The sequence below is a fragment of the Pimephales promelas genome, chromosome 5 (assembly GCF_988280905.1).
Source record: "Pimephales promelas chromosome 5, fPimPro1.hap1.1, whole genome shotgun sequence".
NCBI lineage: Eukaryota > Metazoa > Chordata > Actinopteri > Cypriniformes > Leuciscidae > Pimephales > Pimephales promelas.
Genome location: NC_142773.1, coordinates 4924837 through 4948396, shown reverse-complemented (window position 1 = coordinate 4948396; position 23560 = coordinate 4924837). Strand labels below are relative to the sequence as shown.

The window sequence follows — 23560 nt, the reverse complement described above, 5'->3', positions numbered from 1 at the left end:
TTGGTCGAGTGACGAGGTGGCCGAGTGGTTAAGGCGATGGACTGCTAATCCATTGTGCTCTGCATGCGTGGGTTCGAATCCCATCCTCGTCGTTTGATGTCTTTAGTGTTTTCAGAGAGCCAAGTGCGCCTGGCAAAGCCGTTCAATGTACCCTACCTGCCAAATTTAGCGACATCATCCTTAATATAGCTGCAGAAACAGAGAGAAAATGTAGTGAACACGTCAACCGCACAGGTGCCCCTCAAGGCGAGCTTTAGCTGAATGTGTCGAGAGAGCAAAGTGCGCCTGGCAAAGCCATTCAAAGAACCTTGCTGCCAACTTTAACAACATCATCCTTAAAATAGCTGCCGAAACACACCACTGCCCAGCTTCGGGAAAACAGGTTTGGTCGAGTGACGAGGTGGCCGAGTGGTTAAGGCGATGGACTGCTAATCCATTGTGCTCTGCACGCGTGGGTTCGAATCCCATCCTCGTCGTTTGATGTCTTTAGCGTTTCGAGAGAGACAAGTGCGCCTGGCAAAGGACCTTGCTGCCAACTTTAACGACGTCATCCTTAAAATAGCTGCAGAAACAGAGAGCCTAGCGAACAGGTCAACTGCAGGGGTGCCCCTCAAGGCAAGCTTTAGCTGAATTTCATTTTAATTGTAGCTGCAGAAAAAGCACCTGTTCATTTCTGAAAACATTGTCGAGGACAGGATCAAAACAAGAAGGCCCCTGTTGCATGGATATGACCTTTATAAAAACAAAAACACATTCTAAGGGAGGTCCAAATACTGACTACACCAACCGTCTTCAAGCTCATGTCTTCGCCGTCACAGTGAATGCAGCACTTTCAAGGAGCGAAAGCACAATTCTGTTCTTTCAACAAGTCTTAAAGCCTCCTAAGAGACCGTCAAAAATTGCCAAGGCTGACTATATTTCAAGTCATCCCAGCGGGGTATTGGGTAAAGTTTTCAACCAGCAAAGATCACGTCTCAGATAAACCTCATAGACTACGATATTGCCTCTGCGAAAGAATGCCGGCAAAAGGAGCAGCGTCTTCCGTGCTTTTATCTGGACATGGAACGACAGGGTGGTATCAAGCTTTAAACTGCCATGTAATAAGCTTTTGGGCACTGACGGCTGCATGGTGTGTCTACGAAACAGGTGAGGTATGTGCACAAAAAGGTTTTATCATTGTTATCTCTTCACTCAAAGAACAAAAAATGCGCTGCTTTCTAATTTTGGGGGGAGAGAATTGTGGATCCTGGTAGCAAAGGGGCGGAGTTATAAAGCTCAATGTCCAAGAATATGTTTGAGTTCGGGATCGATTCCACGAGCTCCCTACGAGGTTGGGTAGGATAATGAAGAGTGCACACTGCAAACATATTCTGAGAGAGGTCCAATGCAAGCTATGCTGCCTTTTTCTCGACCCAGGCGTTCTCTCTAGGTTCTTTCCAACAAATCAGAAGCAGCACACAAATGAAACATAAGCAGATCTCCCTCTATCAAAACAGTTGTGAGTCTCCTAACCCATAGAACCCAATGCTCCTTGCAGGTCAGTCGAAGGGTTACCTCTCTCATCAGCCAAACCATTTCCAACACAATATGGTGAACTGTATCTCCATCATGTTAATGAGATGGGGTTGAAAAGCACCAAATTACTACTTCCAACATCCAAAAGGTTGTGGCGAGGTGGCTGAGTGGTTAGGTGATGGACTGCTATTATGTTGTGTTGTGCACACGTGGGTTTGAATACCATCCTTGTCGTTTGATGTCTTTAGTGTTTTCAGAGAGCCAAGTGCGCCTGGCAAAGCCATTCAATGTACCCTACCTGCCAAATTTAGCGACATCATCCTTAATATAGCTGCAAAAACAGAGAGAAAATGTAGTGAACACGTCAACCGCAAATCCATTCAAAGAACCTTGCTGCCAACTTTAACAACATCATCCTTAAAATAGCTGCCGAAACACACCACTGCCCAGCTTCGGGAAAACCGGGTTGGTCGAGTGACGAGGTGGCCGAGTGGTTAAGGCGATGGACTGCTAATCCATTGTGCTCTGCATGCGTGGGTTCGAATCCCATCCTCGTCGTTTGATGTCTTTAGTGTTTTCAGAGAGCCAAGTGTGCCTGGCAAAGCCGTTCAATGTACCCGGCCTGCCATGTTTAGCAAAGTCATCCTTAATATAGCGGCAGAAACACACCACAGCCCAGCTTCGGGCAACACATGCTGGAGAGTGACGAGGTGGCCGAGTGGTTAAGGCGATGGACTGCTAATCCATTGTGCTCTGCACGAGTGGGTTTGAATCCCATCCTTGTCGTTTGATGTGTTTAGTGTTTCGAGAGAGACAAGTGCGCCTGGCAAAGCCGTTCAATGTACCCTACCTGCCAAATTTAGCGACATCATCCTTAATATAGCTGCAAAAACAGAGAGAAAATGTAGTGAACACGTCAACCGCACAGGTGCCCCTCAAGGCGAGCTTTAGCTGAATGTGTCAAGAGAGCAAAGTGCGCCTGGCAAAGCCATTCAAAGAACCTTGCTGCCAACTTTAACAACATCATCCTTAAAATAGCTGCCGAAACACACCACTGCCCAGCTTCGGGAAAACAGGTTTGGTCGAGTGACGAGGTGGCCGAGTGGTTAAGGCGATGGACTGCTAATCCATTGTGCTCTGCACGCGTGGGTTCGAATCCCATCCTCGTCGTTTGATGTCTTTAGCGTTTTCAGAGAGCCAAGTGTGCCTGGCAAAGCCGTTCAATGTACCCTACCTGCCAAATTTAGCGACATCATCCTTAATATAGCGGCAGAAACACACCACAGCCCAGCTTCGGGCAACACATGCTGGAGAGTGACGAGGTGGCCGAGTGGTTAAGGCGATGGACTGCTAATCCATTGTGCTCTGCACGCGTGGGTTCGAATCCCATCCTCGTCGTTTGATGTCTTTAGCGTTTTCAGAGAGCCAAGTGTGCCTGGCAAAGCCGTTCAATGTACCCTACCTGCCAAATTTAGCGACATCATCCTTAATATAGCGGCAGAAACACACCACAGCCCAGCTTCGGGCAACGCACGCTGGAGAGTGACGAGGTGGCCGAGTGGTTAAGGCGATGGACTGCTAATCCATTGTGCTCTGCACGCGTGGGTTCGAATCCCATCCTCGTCGTTTGATGTGTTTAGTGTTTCGAGAGAGACAAGTGCGCCTGGCAAAGCCGTTCAATGTACCCTACCTGCCAAATTTAGCGACATCATCCTTAATATAGCTGCAGAAACAGAGAGAAAATGTAGTGAACACGTCAACCGCACAGGTGCCCTTCAAGGCGAGCTTTAGCTGAATGTGTCGAGAGTGCAAAGTGCGCCTGGCAAAGCCATTCAAAGAACCTTGCTGCCAACTTTAACAACATCATCCTTAAAATAGCTGCCGAAACACACCACTGCCCAGCTTCGGGAAAACAGGGTTGGTCGAGTGACGAGGTGGCCGAGTGGTTAAGGCGATGGACTGCTAATCCATTGTGCTCTGCATGCGTGGGTTCGAATCCCATCCTCGTCGTTTGATGTCTTTAGTGTTTTCAGAGAGCCAAGTGTGCCTGGCAAAGCCGTTCAAAGTACCCGGCCTGCCATGTTTAGCAAAGTCATCCTTAATATAGCGGCAGAAACACACCACAGCCCAGCTTCGGGCAACACATGCAGGAGAGTGACGAGGTGGCCGAGTGGTTAAGGCGATGGACTGCTAATCCATTGTGCTCTGCACGAGTGGGTTTGAATCCCATCCTTGGTGTTTGATGTGTTTAGTGTTTCGAGAGAGACAAGTGCGCCTGGCAAAGGACCTTGCTGCCAACTTCAACGACGTCATCCTTAAAATAGCTGCAGAAACAGAGAGCCTAGCGAACAGGTCAACTGCAGGGGTGCCCCTCAAGGCAAGCTTTAGCTGAATTTCATTTTAATTGTAGCTGCAGAAAAAGCACCTGTTCATTTCTGAAAACATTGTCGAGGACAGGATCAAAACAAGAAGGCCCCTGTTGCATGGATATGACCTTTATAAAAACAAAAACACATTCTAAGGGAGGTCCAAATACTGACTACACCAACCGTCTTCAAGCCCATGTCTTCGCCGTCACAGTGAATGCAGCACTTTCAAGGAGCGAAAGCACAATTCTGTTCTTTCAACAAGTCTCAAAGCCTCCTAAGAGACCGTCAAAAATTGCCAAGGCTGACTATATTTCAAGTCATCCCAGCGGGGTATTGGGTAAAGTTTTCAACCAGCAAAGATCACGTCTCGGATAAACCTCATAGACTACGATATTGCCTCTGCGAAAGAATGCCGGCAAAAGGAGCAGCGTCTTCCGTGCTTTTATCTGGACATGGAACGACAGGGTGGTATCAAGCTTTAAACTGCCATGTAATAAGCTTTTGGGCACTGACGGCTGCATGGTGTGTCTACGAAACAGGTGAGGTATGTGCACAAAAAGGTTTTATCATTGTTATCTCTTCACTCAAAGAACAAAAAATGCGCTGCTTTCTAATTTTGGGGGGAGAGAATTGTGGATCCTGGTAGCAAAGGGGCGGAGTTATAAAGCTCAATGTCCAAGAATATGTTTGAGTTCGGGATCGATTCCACGAGCTCCCTACGAGGTTGGGTAGGATAATGAAGAGTGCACACTGCAAACATATTCTGAGAGAGGTCCAATGCAAGCTATGCTGCCTTTTTCTCGACCCAGGCGTTCTCTCTAGGTTCTTTCCAACAAATCAGAAGCAGCACACAAATGAAACATAAGCAGATCTCCCTCTATCAAAACAGTTGTGAGTCTCCTAACCCATAGAACCCAATGCTCCTTGCAGGTCAGTCGAAGGGTTACCTCTCTCATCAGCCAAACCATTTCCAACACAATATGGTGAACTGTATCTCCATCATGTTAATGAGATGGGGTTGAAAAGCACCAAATTACTACTTCCAACATCCAAAAAGTTGTGGCGAGGTGGCTGAGTGGTTAGGTGATGGACTGCTATTATGTTGTGTTGTGCACACGTGGGTTTGAATACCATCCTCGTCGTTTGATGTCTTTAGTGTTTTCAGAGAGCCAAGTGCGCCTGGCAAAGCCGTTCAATGTACCCTACCTGCCAAATTTAGCGACATCATCCTTAATATAGCTGCAGAAACAGAGAGAAAATGTAGTGAACACGTCAACCGCACAGGTGCCCCTCAAGGCGAGCTTTAGCTGAATGTGTCGAGAGAGCAAAGTGCGCCTGGCAAAGCCATTCAAAGAACCTTGCTGCCAACTTTAACAACATCATCCTTAAAATAGCTGCCGAAACACACCACTGCCCAGCTTCGGGAAAACAGGTCTGGTCGAGTGACGAGGTGGCCGAGTGGTTAAGGCGATGGACTGCTAATCCATTGTGCTCTGCACGCGTGGGTTCGAATCCCATCCTCGTCGTTTGATGTCTTTAGCGTTTTCAGAGAGCCAAGTGTGCCTGGCAAAGCCGTTCAATGTACCCGGCCTGCCATGTTTAGCAAAGTCATCCTTAATATAGCGGCAGAAACACACCACAGCCCAGCTTCGGGCAACACATGCAGGAGAGTGACGAGGTGGCCGAGTGGTTAAGGCGATGTACTGCTAATCCATTGTGCTCTGCACGCGTGGGTTCGAATCCCATCCTCGTCGTTTGATGTCTTTAGCGTTTTCAGAGAGCGAAGTGTGCCTGGCAAAGCCGTTCAATGTACCCGGCCTGCCATGTTTAGCAAAGTCATCCTTAATATAGCGGCAGAAACACACCACAGCCCAGCTTCGGGCAACACATGCTGGAGAGTGACGAGGTGGCCGAGTGGTTAAGGCGATGGACTGCTAATCCATTGTGCTCTGCACGCGTGGGTTCGAATCCCATCCTCGTCGTTTGATGTGTTTAGTGTTTCGAGAGAGACGAGTGCGCCTGGCAAAGCCGTTCAATGTACCCTACCTGCCAAATTTAGCGACATCATCCTTAATATAGCTGCAGAAACAGAGAGAAAATGTAGTGAACACGTCAACCGCACAGGTGCCCCTCAAGGCGAGCTTTAGCTGAATGTTTTGAGAGAGCAAAGTGCGCCTGGCAAAGCCATTCAAAGAACCTTGCTGCCAACTTTAACAACATCATCCTTAAAATAGCTGCCGAAACACACCACTGCCTAGCTTCAGGAAAACAGGTCTGGTCGAGTGACGAGGTGGCCGAGTGGTTAAGGCGATGGACTGCTAATCCATTGTGCTCTGCACGCGTGGGTTCGAATCCCATCCTCGTCGTTTGATGTCTTTAGCGTTTTCAGAGAGCCAAGTGTGCCTGGCAAAGCCGTTCAATGTACCCGGCCTGCCATGTTTAGCAAAGTCATCCTTAATATAGCGGCAGAAACACACCACAGCCCAGCTTCGGGCAACACATGCAGGCGAGTGACGAGGTGGCCGAGTGGTTAAGGCGATGGACTGCTAATCGATTGTGCTCTGCACGCGTGGGTTCGAATTCCATCCTTGTCGTTTGATGTGTTTAGTGTTTCGAGAGAGACAAGTGCGCCTGGCAAAGGGCCTTGCTGCCAACTTTAACGACGTCATCCTTAAAATAGCTGCAGAAACAGAGAGCCTAGCGAACAGGTCAACTGCAGGGGTGCCCCTCAAGGCAAGCTTTAGCTGAATTTCATTTTAATTGTAGCTGCAGAAAAAGCACCTGTTCATTTCTGAAAACATTGTCGAGGACAGGATCAAAACAAGAAGGCCCCTATTGCATGGATATGACCTTTATAAAAACAAAAACACATTCTAAGGGAGGTCCAAATACTGACTACACCAACCGTCTTCAAGCTCATGTCTTCGCCGTCACAGTGAATGCAGCACTTTCAAGGAGCGAAAGCACAATTCTGTTCTTTCAACAAGTCTTAAAGCCTCCTAAGAGACCGTCAAAAATTGCCAAGGCTGACTATATTTCAAGTCATCCCAGCGGGGTATTGGGTAAAGTTTTCAACCAGCAAAGATCACGTCTCGGATAAACCTCATAGACTACGATATTGCCTCTGCGAAAGAATGCCGGCAAAAGGAGCAGCGTCTTCCGTGCTTTTATCTGGACATGGAACGACAGGGTGGTATCAAGCTTTAAACTGCCATGTAATAAGCTTTTGGGCACTGACGGCTGCATGGTGTGTCTACGAAACAGGTGAGGTATGTGCACAAAAAGGTTTTATCATTGTTATCTCTTCACTCAAAGAACAAAAAATGCGCTGCTTTCTAATTTTGGGGGGAGAGAATTGTGGATCCTGGTAGCAAAGGGGCGGAGTTATAAAGCTCAATGTCCAAGAATATGTTTGAGTTCGGGATCGATTCCACGAGCTCCCTACGAGGTTGGGTAGGATAATGAAGAGTGCACACTGCAAACATATTCTGAGAGAGGTCCAATGCAAGCTATGCTGCCTTTTTCTCGACCCAGGCGTTCTCTCTAGGTTCTTTCCAACAAATCAGAAGCAGCACACAAATGAAACATAAGCAGATCTCCCTCTATCAAAACAGTTGTGAGTCTCCTAACCCATAGAACCCAATGCTCCTTGCAGGTCAGTCGAAGGGTTACCTCTCTCATCAGCCAAACCATTTCCAACACAATATGGTGAACTGTATCTCCATCATGTTAATGAGATGGGGTTGAAAAGCACCAAATTACTACTTCCAACATCCAAAAGGTTGTGGCGAGGTGGCTGAGTGGTTAGGTGATGGACTGCTATTATGTTGTGTTGTGCACACGTGGGTTTGAATACCATCCTTGTCGTTTGATGTCTTTAGTGTTTTCAGAGAGCCAAGTGCGCCTGGCAAAGCCGTTCAATGTACCCTACCTGCCAAATTTAGCGACATCATCCTTAATATAGCTGCAGAAACAGAGAGAAAATGTAGTGAACACGTCAACCGCACAGGTGCCCCTCAAGGCGAGCTTTAGCTGAATGTGTCGAGAGAGCAAAGTGCGCCTGGCAAAGCCATTCAAAGAACCTTGCTGCCAACTTTAACAACATCATCCTTAAAATAGCTGCCGAAACACACCACTGCCCAGCTTCGGGAAAACAGGTCTGGTCGAGTGACGAGGTGGCCGAGTGGTTAAGGCGATGGACTGCTAATCCATTGTGCTCTGCACGCGTGGGTTTGAATCCCATCCTCGTCGTTTGATGTCTTTAGCGTTTTCAGAGAGCCAAGTGTGCCTGGCAAAGCCGTTCAATGTACCCGGCCTGCCATGTTTAGCAAAGTCATCCTTAATATAGCGGCAGAAACACACCACAGCCCAGCTTCGGGCAACACATGCTGGAGAGTGACGAGGTGGCCGAGTGGTTAAGGCGATGGACTGCTAATCCATTGTGCTCTGCACGAGTGGGTTTGAATCCCATCCTTGTCGTTTGATGTGTTTAGTGTTTCGAGAGAGACAAGTGCGCCTGGCAAAGCCGTTCAATGTACCTTACCTGCCAAATTTAGCGACATCATCCTTAATATAGCTGCAAAAACAGAGAGAAAATGTAGTGAACACGTCAACCGCACAGGTGCCCCTCAAGGCGAGCTTTAGCTGAATGTGTCAAGAGAGCAAAGTGCGCCTGGCAAAGCCATTCAAAGAACCTTGCTGCCAACTTTAACAACATCATCCTTAAAATAGCTGCCGAAACACACCACTGCCCAGCTTCGGGAAAACAGGTTTGGTCGAGTGACGAGGTGGCCGAGTGGTTAAGGCGATGGACTGCTAATCCATTGTGCTCTGCACGCGTGGGTTCGAATCCCATCCTCGTCGTTTGATGTCTTTAGCGTTTTCAGAGAGCCAAGTGTGCCTGGCAAAGCCGTTCAATGTACCCTACCTGCCAAATTTAGCGACATCATCCTTAATATAGCGGCAGAAACACACCACAGCCCAGCTTCGGGCAACACATGCTGGAGAGTGACGAGGTGGCCGAGTGGTTAAGGCGATGGACTGCTAATCCATTGTGCTCTGCACGCGTGGGTTCGAATCCCATCCTCGTCGTTTGATGTCTTTAGCGTTTTCAGAGAGCCAAGTGTGCCTGGCAAAGCCGTTCAATGTACCCTACCTGCCAAATTTAGCGACATCATCCTTAATATAGCGGCAGAAACACACCACAGCCCAGCTTCGGGCAACGCATGCTGGAGAGTGACGAGGTGGCCGAGTGGTTAAGGCGATGGACTGCTAATCCATTGTGCTCTGCACGCGTGGGTTCGAATCCCATCCTCGTCGTTTGATGTGTTTAGTGTTTCGAGAGAGACAAGTGCGCCTGGCAAAGCCGTTCAATGTACCCTACCTGCCAAATTTAGCGACATCATCCTTAATATAGCTGCAGAAACAGAGAGAAAATGTAGTGAACACGTCAACCGCACAGGTGCCCTTCAAGGCGAGCTTTAGCTGAATGTGTCGAGAGTGCAAAGTGCGCCTGGCAAAGCCATTCAAAGAACCTTGCTGCCAACTTTAACAACATCATCCTTAAAATAGCTGCCGAAACACACCACTGCCCAGCTTCGGGAAAACAGGGTTGGTCGAGTGACGAGGTGGCCGAGTGGTTAAGGCGATGGATTGCTAATCCATTGTGCTCTGCACGCGTGGGTTCGAATCCCATCCTCGTCGTTTGATGTCTTTAGCGTTTTCAGAGAGCCAAGTGTGCCTGGCAAAGCCGTTCAATGTACCCGGCCTGCCATGTTTAGCAAAGTCATCCTTAATATAGCGGCAGAAACACACCACAGCCCAGCTTCGGGCAACACATGCAGGCGAGTGACGAGGTGGCCGAGTGGTTAAGGCGATGGACTGCTAATCGATTGTGCTCTGCACGCGTGGGTTCGAATTCCATCCTTGTCGTTTGATGTGTTTAGTGTTTCGAGAGAGACAAGTGCGCCTGGCAAAGGGCCTTGCTGCCAACTTTAACGACGTCATCCTTAAAATAGCTGCAGAAACAGAGAGCCTAGCGAACAGGTCAACTGCAGGGGTGCCCCTCAAGGCAAGCTTTAGCTGAATTTCATTTTAATTGTAGCTGCAGAAAAAGCACCTGTTCATTTCTGAAAACATTGTCGAGGACAGGATCAAAACAAGAAGGCCCCTATTGCATGGATATGACCTTTATAAAAACAAAAACACATTCTAAGGGAGGTCCAAATACTGACTACACCAACCGTCTTCAAGCTCATGTCTTCGCCGTCACAGTGAATGCAGCAATTTCAAGGAGCGAAAGCACAATTCTGTTCTTTCAACAAGTCTTAAAGCCTCCTAAGAGACCGTCAAAAATTGCCAAGGCTGACTATATTTCAAGTCATCCCAGCGGGGTATTGGGTAAAGTTTTCAACCAGCAAAGATCACGTCTCGGATAAACCTCATAGACTACGATATTGCCTCTGCGAAAGAATGCCGGCAAAAGGAGCAGCGTCTTCCGTGCTTTTATCTGGACATGGAACGACAGGGTGGTATCAAGCTTTAAACTGCCATGTAATAAGCTTTTGGGCACTGACGGCTGCATGGTGTGTCTACGAAACAGGTGAGGTATGTGCACAAAAAGGTTTTATCATTGTTATCTCTTCACTCAAAGAACAAAAAATGCGCTGCTTTCTAATTTTGGGGGGAGAGAATTGTGGATCCTGGTAGCAAAGGGGCGGAGTTATAAAGCTCAATGTCCAAGAATATGTTTGAGTTCGGGATCGATTCCACGAGCTCCCTACGAGGTTGGGTAGGATAATGAAGAGTGCACACTGCAAACATATTCTGAGAGAGGTCCAATGCAAGCTATGCTGCCTTTTTCTCGACCCAGGCGTTCTCTCTAGGTTCTTTCCAACAAATCAGAAGCAGCACACAAATGAAACATAAGCAGATCTCCCTCTATCAAAACAGTTGTGAGTCTCCTAACCCATAGAACCCAATGCTCCTTGCAGGTCAGTCGAAGGGTTACCTCTCTCATCAGCCAAACCATTTCCAACACAATATGGTGAACTGTATCTCCATCATGTTAATGAGATGGGGTTGAAAAGCACCAAATTACTACTTCCAACATCCAAAAGGTTGTGGCGAGGTGGCTGAGTGGTTAGGTGATGGACTGCTATTATGTTGTGTTGTGCACACGTGGGTTTGAATACCATCCTTGTCGTTTGATGTCTTTAGTGTTTTCAGAGAGCCAAGTGCGCCTGGCAAAGCCGTTCAATGTACCCTACCTGCCAAATTTAGCGACATCATCCTTAATATAGCTGCAGAAACAGAGAGAAAATGTAGTGAACACGTCAACCGCACAGGTGCCCCTCAAGGCGAGCTTTAGCTGAATGTGTCGAGAGAGCAAAGTGCGCCTGGCAAAGCCATTCAAAGAACCTTGCTGCCAACTTTAACAACATCATCCTTAAAATAGCTGCCGAAACACACCACTGCCCAGCTTCGGGAAAACAGGTCTGGTCGAGTGACGAGGTGGCCGAGTGGTTAAGGCGATGGACTGCTAATCCATTGTGCTCTGCACGCGTGGGTTTGAATCCCATCCTCGTCGTTTGATGTCTTTAGCGTTTTCAGAGAGCCAAGTGTGCCTGGCAAAGCCGTTCAATGTACCCGGCCTGCCATGTTTAGCAAAGTCATCCTTAATATAGCGGCAGAAACACACCACAGCCCAGCTTCGGGCAACACATGCTGGAGAGTGACGAGGTGGCCGAGTGGTTAAGGCGATGGACTGCTAATCCATTGTGCTCTGCACGAGTGGGTTTGAATCCCATCCTTGTCGTTTGATGTGTTTAGTGTTTCGAGAGAGACAAGTGCGCCTGGCAAAGCCGTTCAATGTACCTTACCTGCCAAATTTAGCGACATCATCCTTAATATAGCTGCAAAAACAGAGAGAAAATGTAGTGAACACGTCAACCGCACAGGTGCCCCTCAAGGCGAGCTTTAGCTGAATGTGTCAAGAGAGCAAAGTGCGCCTGGCAAAGCCATTCAAAGAACCTTGCTGCCAACTTTAACAACATCATCCTTAAAATAGCTGCCGAAACACACCACTGCCCAGCTTCGGGAAAACAGGTTTGGTCGAGTGACGAGGTGGCCGAGTGGTTAAGGCGATGGACTGCTAATCCATTGTGCTCTGCACGCGTGGGTTCGAATCCCATCCTCGTCGTTTGATGTCTTTAGCGTTTTCAGAGAGCCAAGTGTGCCTGGCAAAGCCGTTCAATGTACCCTACCTGCCAAATTTAGCGACATCATCCTTAATATAGCGGCAGAAACACACCACAGCCCAGCTTCGGGCAACACATGCTGGAGAGTGACGAGGTGGCCGAGTGGTTAAGGCGATGGACTGCTAATCCATTGTGCTCTGCACGCGTGGGTTCGAATCCCATCCTCGTCGTTTGATGTCTTTAGCGTTTTCAGAGAGCCAAGTGTGCCTGGCAAAGCCGTTCAATGTACCCTACCTGCCAAATTTAGCGACATCATCCTTAATATAGCGGCAGAAACACACCACAGCCCAGCTTCGGGCAACGCATGCTGGAGAGTGACGAGGTGGCCGAGTGGTTAAGGCGATGGACTGCTAATCCATTGTGCTCTGCACGCGTGGGTTCGAATCCCATCCTCGTCGTTTGATGTGTTTAGTGTTTCGAGAGAGACAAGTGCGCCTGGCAAAGCCGTTCAATGTACCCTACCTGCCAAATTTAGCGACATCATCCTTAATATAGCTGCAGAAACAGAGAGAAAATGTAGTGAACACGTCAACCGCACAGGTGCCCTTCAAGGCGAGCTTTAGCTGAATGTGTCGAGAGTGCAAAGTGCGCCTGGCAAAGCCATTCAAAGAACCTTGCTGCCAACTTTAACAACATCATCCTTAAAATAGCTGCCGAAACACACCACTGCCCAGCTTCGGGAAAACAGGGTTGGTCGAGTGACGAGGTGGCCGAGTGGTTAAGGCGATGGACTGCTAATCCATTGTGCTCTGCATGCGTGGGTTCGAATCCCATCCTCGTCGTTTGATGTCTTTAGTGTTTTCAGAGAGCCAAGTGTGCCTGGCAAAGCCGTTCAATGTACCCGGCCTGCCATGTTTAGCAAAGTCATCCTTAATATAGCGGCAGAAACACACCACAGCCCAGCTTCGGGCAACACATGCAGGCGAGTGACGAGGTGGCCGAGTGGTTAAGGCGATGGACTGCTAATCCATTGTGCTCTGCACGCGTGGGTTCGAATCCCATCCTTGTTGTTTGATGTGTTTAGTGTTTCGAGAGAGACAAGTGCGCCTGGCAAAGGACCTTGCTGCCAACTTCAACGACGTCATCCTTAAAATAGCTTCAGAAACAGAGAGCCTAGCGAACAGGTCAACTGCAGGGGTGCTAGGCAAGCTTTAGCTGAATTTCATTTTAATTGTAGCTGCAGAAAAAGCACCTGTTCAATTCTGAAAACATTGTCGAGGACAGGATCAAAACAAGAAGGCCCCTGTTGCATGGATATGACCTTTATAAAAACAAAAACACATTCTAAGGGAGGTCCAAATACTGTCTACACCAACCGTCTTCAAGCTCATGTCTTCGCCGTCACAGTGAATGCAGCACTTTCAAGGAGCGAAAGCACAATTCTGTTCTTTCAACAAGTCTCAAAGCCTCCTAAGAGACCGTCAAAAATTGCCAAGGCTGACTATATTTCAAGTCATCCCAGCGGGGTATTGGGTAAAGTTTTCAACCAGCAAAGATCACGTCTCGGATAAACCTCATAGACTACGATATTGCCTCTGCGAAAGAATGCCGGCAAAAGGAGCAGCGTTTTCTGTGCTTTTATCTGGACATGGAACGACAGGGTGGTATCAAGCTTTAAACTGCCATGTAATAAGCTTTTGGGCACTGACGGCTGCATGGTGTGTCTACGAAACAGGTGAGGTATGTGCACAAAAAGGTTTTATCATTGTTATCTCTTCACTCAAAGAACAAAAAATGCGCTGCTTTCTAATTTTGGGGGGAGAGAATTGTGGATCCTGGTAGCAAAGGGGCGGAGTTATAAAGCTCAATGTCCAAGAATATGTTTGAGTTCGGGATCGATTCCACGAGCTCCCTACGAGGTTGGGTAGGATAATGAAGAGTGCAAGGACACTGCAAACATATTCTGAGAGAGGTCCAATGCAAGCTATGCTGCCTTTTTCTCGACCCAGGCGTTCTCTCTAGGTTCTTTCCAACAAATCAGAAGCAGCACACAAATGAAACATAAGCAGATCTCCCTCTATCAAAACAGTTGTGAGTCTCCTAACCCATAGAACCCAATGCTCCTTGCAGGTCAGTCGAAGGGTTACCTCTCTCATCAGCCAAACCATTTCCAACACAATATGGTGAACTGTATCTCCATCATGTTAATGAGATGGGGTTGAAAAGCACCAAATTACTACTTCCAACATCCAAAAGGTTGTGGCGAGGTGGCTGAGTGGTTAGGTGATGGACTGCTATTATGTTGTGTTGTGCACACGTGGGTTTGAATACCATCCTCGTCGTTTGATGTCTTTAGTGTTTTCAGAGAGCCAAGTGCGCCTGGCAAAGCCGTTCAATGTACCCTACCTGCCAAATTTAGCGACATCATCCTTAATATAGCTGCAGAAACAGAGAGAAAATGTAGTGAACACGTCAACCGCACAGGTGCCCCTCAAGGCGAGCTTTAGCTGAATGTGTCGAGAGAGCAAAGTGCGCCTGGCAAAGCCATTCAAAGAACCTTGCTGCCAACTTTAACAACATCATCCTTAAAATAGCTGCCGAAACACACCACTGCCCAGCTTCGGGAAAACAGGTCTGGTCGAGTGACGAGGTGGCCGAGTGGTTAAGGCGATGGACTGCTAATCCATTGTGCTCTGCACGCGTGGGTTCGAATCCCATCCTCGTCGTTTGATGTCTTTAGCGTTTTCAGAGAGCCAAGTGTGCCTGGCAAAGCCGTTCAATGTACCCGGCCTGCCATGTTTAGCAAAGTCATCCTTAATATAGCGGCAGAAACACACCACAGCCCAGCTTCGGGCAACACATGCAGGAGAGTGACGAGGTGGCCGAGTGGTTAAGGCGATGGACTGCTAATCCATTGTGCTCTGCATGCGTGGGTTCGAATCCTCGTTGTTTGATGTCTTTAGTGTTTTCAGAGAGCCAAGTGTGCCTGGCAAAGCCGTTCAATGTACCCGGCCTGCCATGTTTAGCAAAGTCATCCTTAATATAGCGGCAGAAACACACCACAGCCCAGCTTCGGGCAACACATGCAGGCGAGTGAGGAGGTGGCCGAGTGGTTAAGGCGATGGACTGCTAATCCATTGTGCTCTGCACGCGTGGGTTCGAATCCCATCCTCGTCGTTTGATGTGTTTAGTGTTTCGAGAGAGACAAGTGCGCCTGGCAAAGCCGTTCAATGTACCCTACCTGCCAAATTTAGCGACATCATCCTTAATATAGCTGAAGAAACAGAGAGAAAATGTGGTGAACACGTCAACCGCACAGGTGCCCCTCAAGGCGAGCTTTAGCTGAATGTGTCGAGAGAGCAAAGTGCGCCTGGCAAAGCCATTCAAAGAACCTTGCTGCCAACTTTAACAACATCATCCTTAAAATAGCTGCCGAAACACACCACTGCCCAGCTTCGGGAAAACAGGTTTGGTCGAGTGACGAGGTGGCCGAGTGGTTAAGGCGATGGACTGCTAATCCATTGTGCTCTGCACGCGTGGGTTCGAATCCCATCCTCGTCGTTTGATGTCTTTAGCGTTTTCAGAGAGCCAAGTGTGCCTGGCAAAGCCGTTCAATGTACCCGGCCTGCCATGTTTAGCAAAGTCATCCTTAATATAGCGGCAGAAACACACCACAGCCCAGCTTCGGGCAACACATGCTGGAGAGTGACGAGGTGGCCGAGTGGTTAAGGCGATGGACTGCTAATCCATTGTGCTCTGCACGAGTGGGTTTGAATCCCATCCTTGTCGTTTGATGTGTTTAGTGTTTCGAGAGAGACAAGTGCGCCTGGCAAAGCCGTTCAATGTACCTTACCTGCCAAATTTAGCGACATCATCCTTAATATAGCTGCAAAAACAGAGAGAAAATGTAGTGAACACGTCAACCGCACAGGTGCCCCTCAAGGCGAGCTTTAGCTGAATGTGTCAAGAGAGCAAAGTGCGCCTGGCAAAGCCATTCAAAGAACCTTGCTGCCAACTTTAACAACATCATCCTTAAAATAGCTGCCGAAACACACCACTGCCCAGCTTCGGGAAAACAGGTTTGGTCGAGTGACGAGGTGGCCGAGTGGTTAAGGCGATGGACTGCTAATCCATTGTGCTCTGCACGCGTGGGTTCGAATCCCATCCTCGTCGTTTGATGTCTTTAGCGTTTTCAGAGAGCCAAGTGTGCCTGGCAAAGCCGTTCAATGTACCCTACCTGCCAAATTTAGCGACATCATCCTTAATATAGCGGCAGAAACACACCACAGCCCAGCTTCGGGCAACACATGCTGGAGAGTGACGAGGTGGCCGAGTGGTTAAGGCGATGGACTGCTAATCCATTGTGCTCTGCACGCGTGGGTTCGAATCCCATCCTCGTCGTTTGATGTCTTTAGCGTTTTCAGAGAGCCAAGTGTGCCTGGCAAAGCCGTTCAATGTACCCTACCTGCCAAATTTAGCGACATCATCCTTAATATAGCGGCAGAAACACACCACAGCCCAGCTTCGGGCAACGCATGCTGGAGAGTGACGAGGTGGCCGAGTGGTTAAGGCGATGGACTGCTAATCCATTGTGCTCTGCACGCGTGGGTTCGAATCCCATCCTCGTCGTTTGATGTGTTTAGTGTTTCGAGAGAGACAAGTGCGCCTGGCAAAGCCGTTCAATGTACCCTACCTGCCAAATTTAGCGACATCATCCTTAATATAGCTGCAGAAACAGAGAGAAAATGTAGTGAACACGTCAACCGCACAGGTGCCCTTCAAGGCGAGCTTTAGCTGAATGTGTCGAGAGTGCAAAGTGCGCCTGGCAAAGCCATTCAAAGAACCTTGCTGCCAACTTTAACAACATCATCCTTAAAATAGCTGCCGAAACACACCACTGCCCAGCTTCGGGAAAACAGGGTTGGTCGAGTGACGAGGTGGCCGAGTGGTTAAGGCGATGGACTGCTAATCCATTGTGCTCTGCATGCGTGGGTTCGAATCCCATCCTCGTCGTTTGATGTCTTTAGTGTTTTCAGAGAGCCAAGTGTGCCTGGCAAAGCCGTTCAATGTACCCGGCCTGCCATGTTTAGCAAAGTCATCCTTAATATAGCGGCAGAAACACACCACAGCCCAGCTTCGGGCAACACATGCAGGCGAGTGACGAGGTGGCCGAGTGGTTAAGGCGATGGACTGCTAATCCATTGTGCTCTGCACGCGTGGGTTCGAATCCCATCCTTGTTGTTTGATGTGTTTAGTGTTTCGAGAGAGACAAGTGCGCCTGGCAAAGGACCTTGCTGCCAACTTCAACGACGTCATCCTTAAAATAGCTTCAGAAACAGAGAGCCTAGCGAACAGGTCAACTGCAGGGGTGCTAGGCAAGCTTTAGCTGAATTTCATTTTAATTGTAGCTGCAGAAAAAGCACCTGTTCAATTCTGAAAACATTGTCGAGGACAGGATCAAAACAAGAAGGCCCCTGTTGCATGGATATGACCTTTATAAAAACAAAAACACATTCTAAGGGAGGTCCAAATACTGTCTACACCAACCGTCTTCAAGCTCATGTCTTCGCCGTCACAGTGAATGCAGCACTTTCAAGGAGCGAAAGCACAATTCTGTTCTTTCAACAAGTCTCAAAGCCTCCTAAGAGACCGTCAAAAATTGCCAAGGCTGACTATATTTCAAGTCATCCCAGCGGGGTATTGGGTAAAGTTTTCAACCAGCAAAGATCACGTCTCGGATAAACCTCATAGACTACGATATTGCCTCTGCGAAAGAATGCCGGCAAAAGGAGCAGCGTTTTCTGTGCTTTTATCTGGACATGGAACGACAGGGTGGTATCAAGCTTTAAACTGCCATGTAATAAGCTTTTGGGCACTGACGGCTGCATGGTGTGTCTACGAAACAGGTGAGGTATGTGCACAAAAAGGTTTTATCATTGTTATCTCTTCACTCAAAGAACAAAAAATGCGCTGCTTTCTAATTTTGGGGGGAGAGAATTGTGGATCCTGGTAGCAAAGGGGCGGAGTTATAAAGCTCAATGTCCAAGAATATGTTTGAGTTCGGGATCGATTCCACGAGCTCCCTACGAGGTTGGGTAGGATAATGAAGAGTGCAAGGACACTGCAAACATATTCTGAGAGAGGTCCAATGCAAGCTATGCTGCCTTTTTCTCGACCCAGGCGTTCTCTCTAGGTTCTTTCCAACAAATCAGAAGCAGCACACAAATGAAACATAAGCAGATCTCCCTCTATCAAAACAGTTGTGAGTCTCCTAACCCATAGAACCCAATGCTCCTTGCAGGTCAGTCGAAGGGTTACCTCTCTCATCAGCCAAACCATTTCCAACACAATATGGTGAACTGTATCTCCATCATGTTAATGAGATGGGGTTGAAAAGCACCAAATTACTACTTCCAACATCCAAAAGGTTGTGGCGAGGTGGCTGAGTGGTTAGGTGATGGACTGCTATTATGTTGTGTTGTGCACACGTGGGTTTGAATACCATCCTCGTCGTTTGATGTCTTTAGTGTTTTCAGAGAGCCAAGTGCGCCTGGCAAAGCCGTTCAATGTACCCTACCTGCCAAATTTAGCGACATCATCCTTAATATAGCTGCAGAAACAGAGAGAAAATGTAGTGAACACGTCAACCGCACAGGTGCCCCTCAAGGCGAGCTTTAGCTGAATGTGTCGAGAGAGCAAAGTGCGCCTGGCAAAGCCATTCAAAGAACCTTGCTGCCAACTTTAACAACATCATCCTTAAAATAGCTGCCGAAACACACCACTGCCCAGCTTCGGGAAAACAGGTCTGGTCGAGTGACGAGGTGGCCGAGTGGTTAAGGCGATGGACTGCTAATCCATTGTGCTCTGCACGCGTGGGTTCGAATCCCATCCTCGTCGTTTGATGTCTTTAGCGTTTTCAGAGAGCCAAGTGTGCCTGGCAAAGCCGTTCAATGTACCCGGCCTGCCATGTTTAGCAAAGTCATCCTTAATATAGCGGCAGAAACACACCACAGCCCAGCTTCGGGCAACACATGCAGGAGAGTGACGAGGTGGCCGAGTGGTTAAGGCGATGGACTGCTAATCCATTGTGCTCTGCATGCGTGGGTTCGAATCCTCGTTGTTTGATGTCTTTAGTGTTTTCAGAGAGCCAAGTGTGCCTGGCAAAGCCGTTCAATGTACCCGGCCTGCCATGTTTAGCAAAGTCATCCTTAATATAGCGGCAGAAACACACCACAGCCCAGCTTCGGGCAACACATGCAGGCGAGTGAGGAGGTGGCCGAGTGGTTAAGGCGATGGACTGCTAATCCATTGTGCTCTGCACGCGTGGGTTCGAATCCCATCCTCGTCGTTTGATGTGTTTAGTGTTTCGAGAGAGACAAGTGCGCCTGGCAAAGCCGTTCAATGTACCCTACCTGCCAAATTTAGCGACATCATCCTTAATATAGCTGAAGAAACAGAGAGAAAATGTGGTGAACACGTCAACCGCACAGGTGCCCCTCAAGGCGAGCTTTAGCTGAATGTGTCGAGAGAGCAAAGTGCGCCTGGCAAAGCCATTCAAAGAACCTTGCTGCCAACTTTAACAACATCATCCTTAAAATAGCTGCCGAAACACACCACTGCCCAGCTTCGGGAAAACAGGTTTGGTCGAGTGACGAGGTGGCCGAGTGGTTAAGGCGATGGACTGCTAATCCATTGTGCTCTGCACGCGTGGGTTCGAATCCCATCCTCGTCGTTTGATGTCTTTAGCGTTTTCAGAGAGCCAAGTGTGCCTGGCAAAGCCGTTCAATGTACCCGGCCTGCCATGTTTAGCAAAGTCATCCTTAATATAGCGGCAGAAACACACCACAGCCCAGCTTCGGGCAACACATGCAGGCGAGTGACGAGGTGGCCGAGTGGTTAAGGCGATGGACTGCTAATCGATTGTGCTCTGCACGCGTGGGTTCGAATTCCATCCTTGTCGTTTGATGTGTTTAGTGTTTCGAGAGAGACAAGTGCGCCTGGCAAAGGACCTTGCTGCCAACTTTAACGACGTCATCCTTAAAATAGCTGCAGAAACAGAGAGCCTAGCGAACAGGTCAACTGCAGGGGTGCCCCTCAAGGCAAGCTTTAGCTGAATTTCATTTTAATTGTAGCTGCAGAAAAAGCACCTGTTCATTTCTGAAAACATTGTCGAGGACAGGATCAAAACAAGAAGGCCCCTGTTGCATGGATATGACCTTTATAAAAACAAAAACACATTCTAAGGGAGGTCCAAATACTGACTACACCAACCGTCTTCAAGCTCATGTCTTCGCCGTCACAGTGAATACAGCACTTTCAAGGAGCGAAAGCACAATTCTGTTCTTTCAACAAGTCTTAAAGCCTCCTAAGAGACCGTCAAAAATTGCCAAGGCTGACTATATTTCAAGTCATCCCAGCGGGGTATTGGGTAAAGTTTTCAACCAGCAAAGATCACGTCTCGGATAAACCTCATAGACTACGATATTGCCTCTGCGAAAGAATGCCGGCAAAAGGAGCAGCGTCTTCCGTGCTTTTATCTGGACATGGAACGACAGGGTGGTATCAAGCTTTAAACTGCCATGTAATAAGCTTTTGGGCACTGACGGCTGCATGGTGTGTCTACGAAACAGGTGAGGTATGTGCACAAAAAGGTTTTATCATTGTTATCTCTTCACTCAAAGAACAAAAAATGCGCTGCTTTCTAATTTTGGGGGGAGAGAATTGTGGATCCTGGTAGCAAAGGGGCGGAGTTATAAAGCTCAATGTCCAAGAATATGTTTGAGTTCGGGATCGATTCCACGAGCTCCCTACGAGGTTGGGTAGGATAATGAAGAGTGCACACTGCAAACATATTCTGAGAGAGGTCCAATGCAAGCTATGCTGCCTTTTTCTCGACCCAGGCGTTCTCTCTAGGTTCTTTCCAACAAATCAGAAGCAGCACACAAATGAAACATAAGCAGATCTCCCTCTATCAAAACAGTTGTGAGTCTCCTAACCCATAGAACCCAATGCTCCTTGCAGGTCAGTCGAAGGGTTACCTCTCTCATCAGCCAAACCATTTCCAACACAATATGGTGAACTGTATCTCCATCATGTTAATGAGATGGGGTTGAAAAGCACCAAATTACTACTTCCAACATCCAAAAGGTTGTGGCGAGGTGGCTGAGTGGTTAGGTGATGGACTGCTATTATGTTGTGTTGTGCACACGTGGGTTTGAATACCATCCTTGTCGTTTGATGTCTTTAGTGTTTTCAGAGAGCCAAGTGCGCCTGGCAAAGCCGTTCAATGTACCCTACCTGCCAAATTTAGCGACATCATCCTTAATATAGCTGCAAAAACAGAGAGAAAATGTAGTGAACACGTCAACCGCAAATCCATTCAAAGAACCTTGCTGCCAACTTTAACAACATCATCCTTAAAATAGCTGCCGAAACACACCACTGCCCAGCTTCGGGAAAACAGGGTTGGTCGAGTGACGAGGTGGCCGAGTGGTTAAGGCGATGGACTGCTAATCCATTGTGCTCTGCATGCGTGGGTTCGAATCCCATCCTCGTCGTTTGATGTCTTTAGTGTTTTCAGAGAGCCAAGTGTGCCTGGCAAAGCCGTTCAATGTACCCGGCCTGCCATGTTTAGCAAAGTCATCCTTAATATAGCGGCAGAAACACACCACAGCCCAGCTTCGGGCAACACATGCTGGAGAGTGACGAGGTGGCCGAGTGGTTAAGGCGATGGACTGCTAATCCATTGTGCTCTGCACGAGTGGGTTTGAATCCCATCCTTGTCGTTTGATGTGTTTAGTGTTTCGAGAGAGACAAGTGCGCCTGGCAAAGCCGTTCAATGTACCCTACCTGCCAAATTTAGCGACATCATCCTTAATATAGCTGCAAAAACAGAGAGAAAATGTAGTGAACACGTCAACCGCACAGGTGCCCCTCAAGGCGAGCTTTAGCTGAATGTGTCAAGAGAGCAAAGTGCGCCTGGCAAAGCCATTCAAAGAACCTTGCTGCCAACTTTAACAACATCATCCTTAAAATAGCTGCCGAAACACACCACTGCCCAGCTTCGGGAAAACAGGTTTGGTCGAGTGACGAGGTGGCCGAGTGGTTAAGGCGATGGACTGCTAATCCATTGTGCTCTGCACGCGTGGGTTCGAATCCCATCCTCGTCGTTTGATGTCTTTAGCGTTTTCAGAGAGCCAAGTGTGCCTGGCAAAGCCGTTCAATGTACCCTACCTGCCAAATTTAGCGACATCATCCTTAATATAGCGGCAGAAACACACCACAGCCCAGCTTCGGGCAACACATGCTGGAGAGTGACGAGGTGGCCGAGTGGTTAAGGCGATGGACTGCTAATCCATTGTGCTCTGCACGCCTGGGTTCGAATCCCATCCTCGTCGTTTGATGTCTTTAGCGTTTTCAGAGAGCCAAGTGTGCCTGGCAAAGCCGTTCAATGTACCCTACCTGCCAAATTTAGCGACATCATCCTTAATATAGCGGCAGAAACACACCACAGCCCAGCTTCGGGCAACGCACGCTGGAGAGTGACGAGGTGGCCGAGTGGTTAAGGCGATGGACTGCTAATCCATTGTGCTCTGCACGCGTGGGTTCGAATCCCATCCTCGTCGTTTGATGTGTTTAGTGTTTCGAGAGAGACAAGTGCGCCTGGCAAAGCCGTTCAATGTACCCTACCTGCCAAATTTAGCGACATCATCTTTAATATAGCTGCAGAAACAGAGAGAAAATGTAGTGAACACGTCAACCGCACAGGTGCCCTTCAAGGCGAGCTTTAGCTGAATGTGTCGAGAGTGCAAAGTGCGCCTGGCAAAGCCATTCAAAGAACCTTGCTGCCAACTTTAACAACATCATCCTTAAAATAGCTGCCGAAACACACCACTGCCCAGCTTCGGGAAAACAGGGTTGGTCGAGTGACGAGGTGGCCGAGTGGTTAAGGCGATGGACTGCTAATCCATTGTGCTCTGCATGCGTGGGTTCGAATCCCATCCTCGTCGTTTGATGTCTTTAGTGTTTTCAGAGAGCCAAGTGTGCCTGGCAAAGCCGTTCAATGTACCCGGCCTGCCATGTTTAGCAAAGTCATCCTTAATATAGCGGCAGAAACACACCACAGCCCAGCTTCGGGCAACACATGCAGGAGAGTGACGAGGTGGCCGAGTGGTTAAGGCGATGGACTGCTAATCCATTGTGCTCTGCACGAGTGGGTTTGAATCCCATCCTTGGTGTTTGATGTGTTTAGTGTTTCGAGAGAGACAAGTGCGCCTGGCAAAGGACCTTGCTGCCAACTTCAACGACGTCATCCTTAAAATAGCTGCAGAAACAGAGAGCCTAGCGAACAGGTCAACTGCAGGGGTGCCCCTCAAGGCAAGCTTTAGCTGAATTTCATTTTAATTGTAGCTGCAGAAAAAGCACCTGTTCATTTCTGAAAACATTGTCGAGGACAGGATCAAAACAAGAAGGCCCCTG

The 23560-nt window shown here is 48.3% G+C and overlaps 29 non-coding genes across 29 annotated transcripts; 22 read left to right on the top strand and 7 right to left on the bottom strand.

Annotated features, from left to right (window-relative positions):
• The first annotated feature begins 394 nt into the window (after window positions 1–394).
• trnas-gcu (transfer RNA serine (anticodon GCU)) lies at window positions 395–476 on the top strand. Its single transcript has one exon. It is a non-coding gene; the product is annotated as a tRNA-Ser (tRNA).
• A 401-nt stretch (window positions 477–877) lies between these two features.
• Window positions 878–1018, bottom strand: LOC148980615 (U4 spliceosomal RNA). Its single transcript, XR_016168723.1, has one exon. It is a non-coding gene; the product is annotated as a U4 spliceosomal RNA (small nuclear RNA).
• A 1585-nt stretch (window positions 1019–2603) lies between these two features.
• trnas-gcu (transfer RNA serine (anticodon GCU)) lies at window positions 2604–2685 on the top strand. The gene has a single exon. It is a non-coding gene; the product is annotated as a tRNA-Ser (tRNA).
• A 146-nt stretch (window positions 2686–2831) lies between these two features.
• Window positions 2832–2913, top strand: trnas-gcu (transfer RNA serine (anticodon GCU)). Its single transcript has one exon. It is a non-coding gene; the product is annotated as a tRNA-Ser (tRNA).
• A 146-nt stretch (window positions 2914–3059) lies between these two features.
• trnas-gcu (transfer RNA serine (anticodon GCU)) lies at window positions 3060–3141 on the top strand. The gene has a single exon. It is a non-coding gene; the product is annotated as a tRNA-Ser (tRNA).
• A 1013-nt stretch (window positions 3142–4154) lies between these two features.
• On the bottom strand, window positions 4155–4295 carry LOC148980611 (U4 spliceosomal RNA). The gene has a single exon (XR_016168650.1). It is a non-coding gene; the product is annotated as a U4 spliceosomal RNA (small nuclear RNA).
• Window positions 4296–5328: 1033 nt separating this feature from the next.
• trnas-gcu (transfer RNA serine (anticodon GCU)) lies at window positions 5329–5410 on the top strand. Its single transcript has one exon. It is a non-coding gene; the product is annotated as a tRNA-Ser (tRNA).
• Window positions 5411–5784: 374 nt separating this feature from the next.
• Window positions 5785–5866, top strand: trnas-gcu (transfer RNA serine (anticodon GCU)). The gene has a single exon. It is a non-coding gene; the product is annotated as a tRNA-Ser (tRNA).
• A 302-nt stretch (window positions 5867–6168) lies between these two features.
• trnas-gcu (transfer RNA serine (anticodon GCU)) lies at window positions 6169–6250 on the top strand. The gene has a single exon. It is a non-coding gene; the product is annotated as a tRNA-Ser (tRNA).
• A 629-nt stretch (window positions 6251–6879) lies between these two features.
• On the bottom strand, window positions 6880–7020 carry LOC148980607 (U4 spliceosomal RNA). The gene has a single exon (XR_016168649.1). It is a non-coding gene; the product is annotated as a U4 spliceosomal RNA (small nuclear RNA).
• A 1645-nt stretch (window positions 7021–8665) lies between these two features.
• trnas-gcu (transfer RNA serine (anticodon GCU)) lies at window positions 8666–8747 on the top strand. Its single transcript has one exon. It is a non-coding gene; the product is annotated as a tRNA-Ser (tRNA).
• Window positions 8748–8893: 146 nt separating this feature from the next.
• Window positions 8894–8975, top strand: trnas-gcu (transfer RNA serine (anticodon GCU)). Its single transcript has one exon. It is a non-coding gene; the product is annotated as a tRNA-Ser (tRNA).
• A 146-nt stretch (window positions 8976–9121) lies between these two features.
• Window positions 9122–9203, top strand: trnas-gcu (transfer RNA serine (anticodon GCU)). The gene has a single exon. It is a non-coding gene; the product is annotated as a tRNA-Ser (tRNA).
• Window positions 9204–10216: 1013 nt separating this feature from the next.
• LOC148980603 (U4 spliceosomal RNA) lies at window positions 10217–10357 on the bottom strand. The gene has a single exon (XR_016168648.1). It is a non-coding gene; the product is annotated as a U4 spliceosomal RNA (small nuclear RNA).
• Window positions 10358–12002: 1645 nt separating this feature from the next.
• trnas-gcu (transfer RNA serine (anticodon GCU)) lies at window positions 12003–12084 on the top strand. The gene has a single exon. It is a non-coding gene; the product is annotated as a tRNA-Ser (tRNA).
• Window positions 12085–12230: 146 nt separating this feature from the next.
• On the top strand, window positions 12231–12312 carry trnas-gcu (transfer RNA serine (anticodon GCU)). Its single transcript has one exon. It is a non-coding gene; the product is annotated as a tRNA-Ser (tRNA).
• A 146-nt stretch (window positions 12313–12458) lies between these two features.
• Window positions 12459–12540, top strand: trnas-gcu (transfer RNA serine (anticodon GCU)). Its single transcript has one exon. It is a non-coding gene; the product is annotated as a tRNA-Ser (tRNA).
• Window positions 12541–13548: 1008 nt separating this feature from the next.
• LOC148980599 (U4 spliceosomal RNA) lies at window positions 13549–13689 on the bottom strand. The gene has a single exon (XR_016168647.1). It is a non-coding gene; the product is annotated as a U4 spliceosomal RNA (small nuclear RNA).
• A 1037-nt stretch (window positions 13690–14726) lies between these two features.
• On the top strand, window positions 14727–14808 carry trnas-gcu (transfer RNA serine (anticodon GCU)). Its single transcript has one exon. It is a non-coding gene; the product is annotated as a tRNA-Ser (tRNA).
• Window positions 14809–15561: 753 nt separating this feature from the next.
• Window positions 15562–15643, top strand: trnas-gcu (transfer RNA serine (anticodon GCU)). Its single transcript has one exon. It is a non-coding gene; the product is annotated as a tRNA-Ser (tRNA).
• A 530-nt stretch (window positions 15644–16173) lies between these two features.
• trnas-gcu (transfer RNA serine (anticodon GCU)) lies at window positions 16174–16255 on the top strand. Its single transcript has one exon. It is a non-coding gene; the product is annotated as a tRNA-Ser (tRNA).
• Window positions 16256–16401: 146 nt separating this feature from the next.
• On the top strand, window positions 16402–16483 carry trnas-gcu (transfer RNA serine (anticodon GCU)). The gene has a single exon. It is a non-coding gene; the product is annotated as a tRNA-Ser (tRNA).
• Window positions 16484–16629: 146 nt separating this feature from the next.
• On the top strand, window positions 16630–16711 carry trnas-gcu (transfer RNA serine (anticodon GCU)). The gene has a single exon. It is a non-coding gene; the product is annotated as a tRNA-Ser (tRNA).
• A 1008-nt stretch (window positions 16712–17719) lies between these two features.
• Window positions 17720–17860, bottom strand: LOC148980593 (U4 spliceosomal RNA). Its single transcript, XR_016168646.1, has one exon. It is a non-coding gene; the product is annotated as a U4 spliceosomal RNA (small nuclear RNA).
• Window positions 17861–18897: 1037 nt separating this feature from the next.
• On the top strand, window positions 18898–18979 carry trnas-gcu (transfer RNA serine (anticodon GCU)). The gene has a single exon. It is a non-coding gene; the product is annotated as a tRNA-Ser (tRNA).
• A 753-nt stretch (window positions 18980–19732) lies between these two features.
• On the top strand, window positions 19733–19814 carry trnas-gcu (transfer RNA serine (anticodon GCU)). The gene has a single exon. It is a non-coding gene; the product is annotated as a tRNA-Ser (tRNA).
• Window positions 19815–20443: 629 nt separating this feature from the next.
• LOC148980590 (U4 spliceosomal RNA) lies at window positions 20444–20584 on the bottom strand. The gene has a single exon (XR_016168645.1). It is a non-coding gene; the product is annotated as a U4 spliceosomal RNA (small nuclear RNA).
• Window positions 20585–22169: 1585 nt separating this feature from the next.
• On the top strand, window positions 22170–22251 carry trnas-gcu (transfer RNA serine (anticodon GCU)). Its single transcript has one exon. It is a non-coding gene; the product is annotated as a tRNA-Ser (tRNA).
• A 374-nt stretch (window positions 22252–22625) lies between these two features.
• On the top strand, window positions 22626–22707 carry trnas-gcu (transfer RNA serine (anticodon GCU)). The gene has a single exon. It is a non-coding gene; the product is annotated as a tRNA-Ser (tRNA).
• Window positions 22708–23560: the final 853 nt, after the last annotated feature.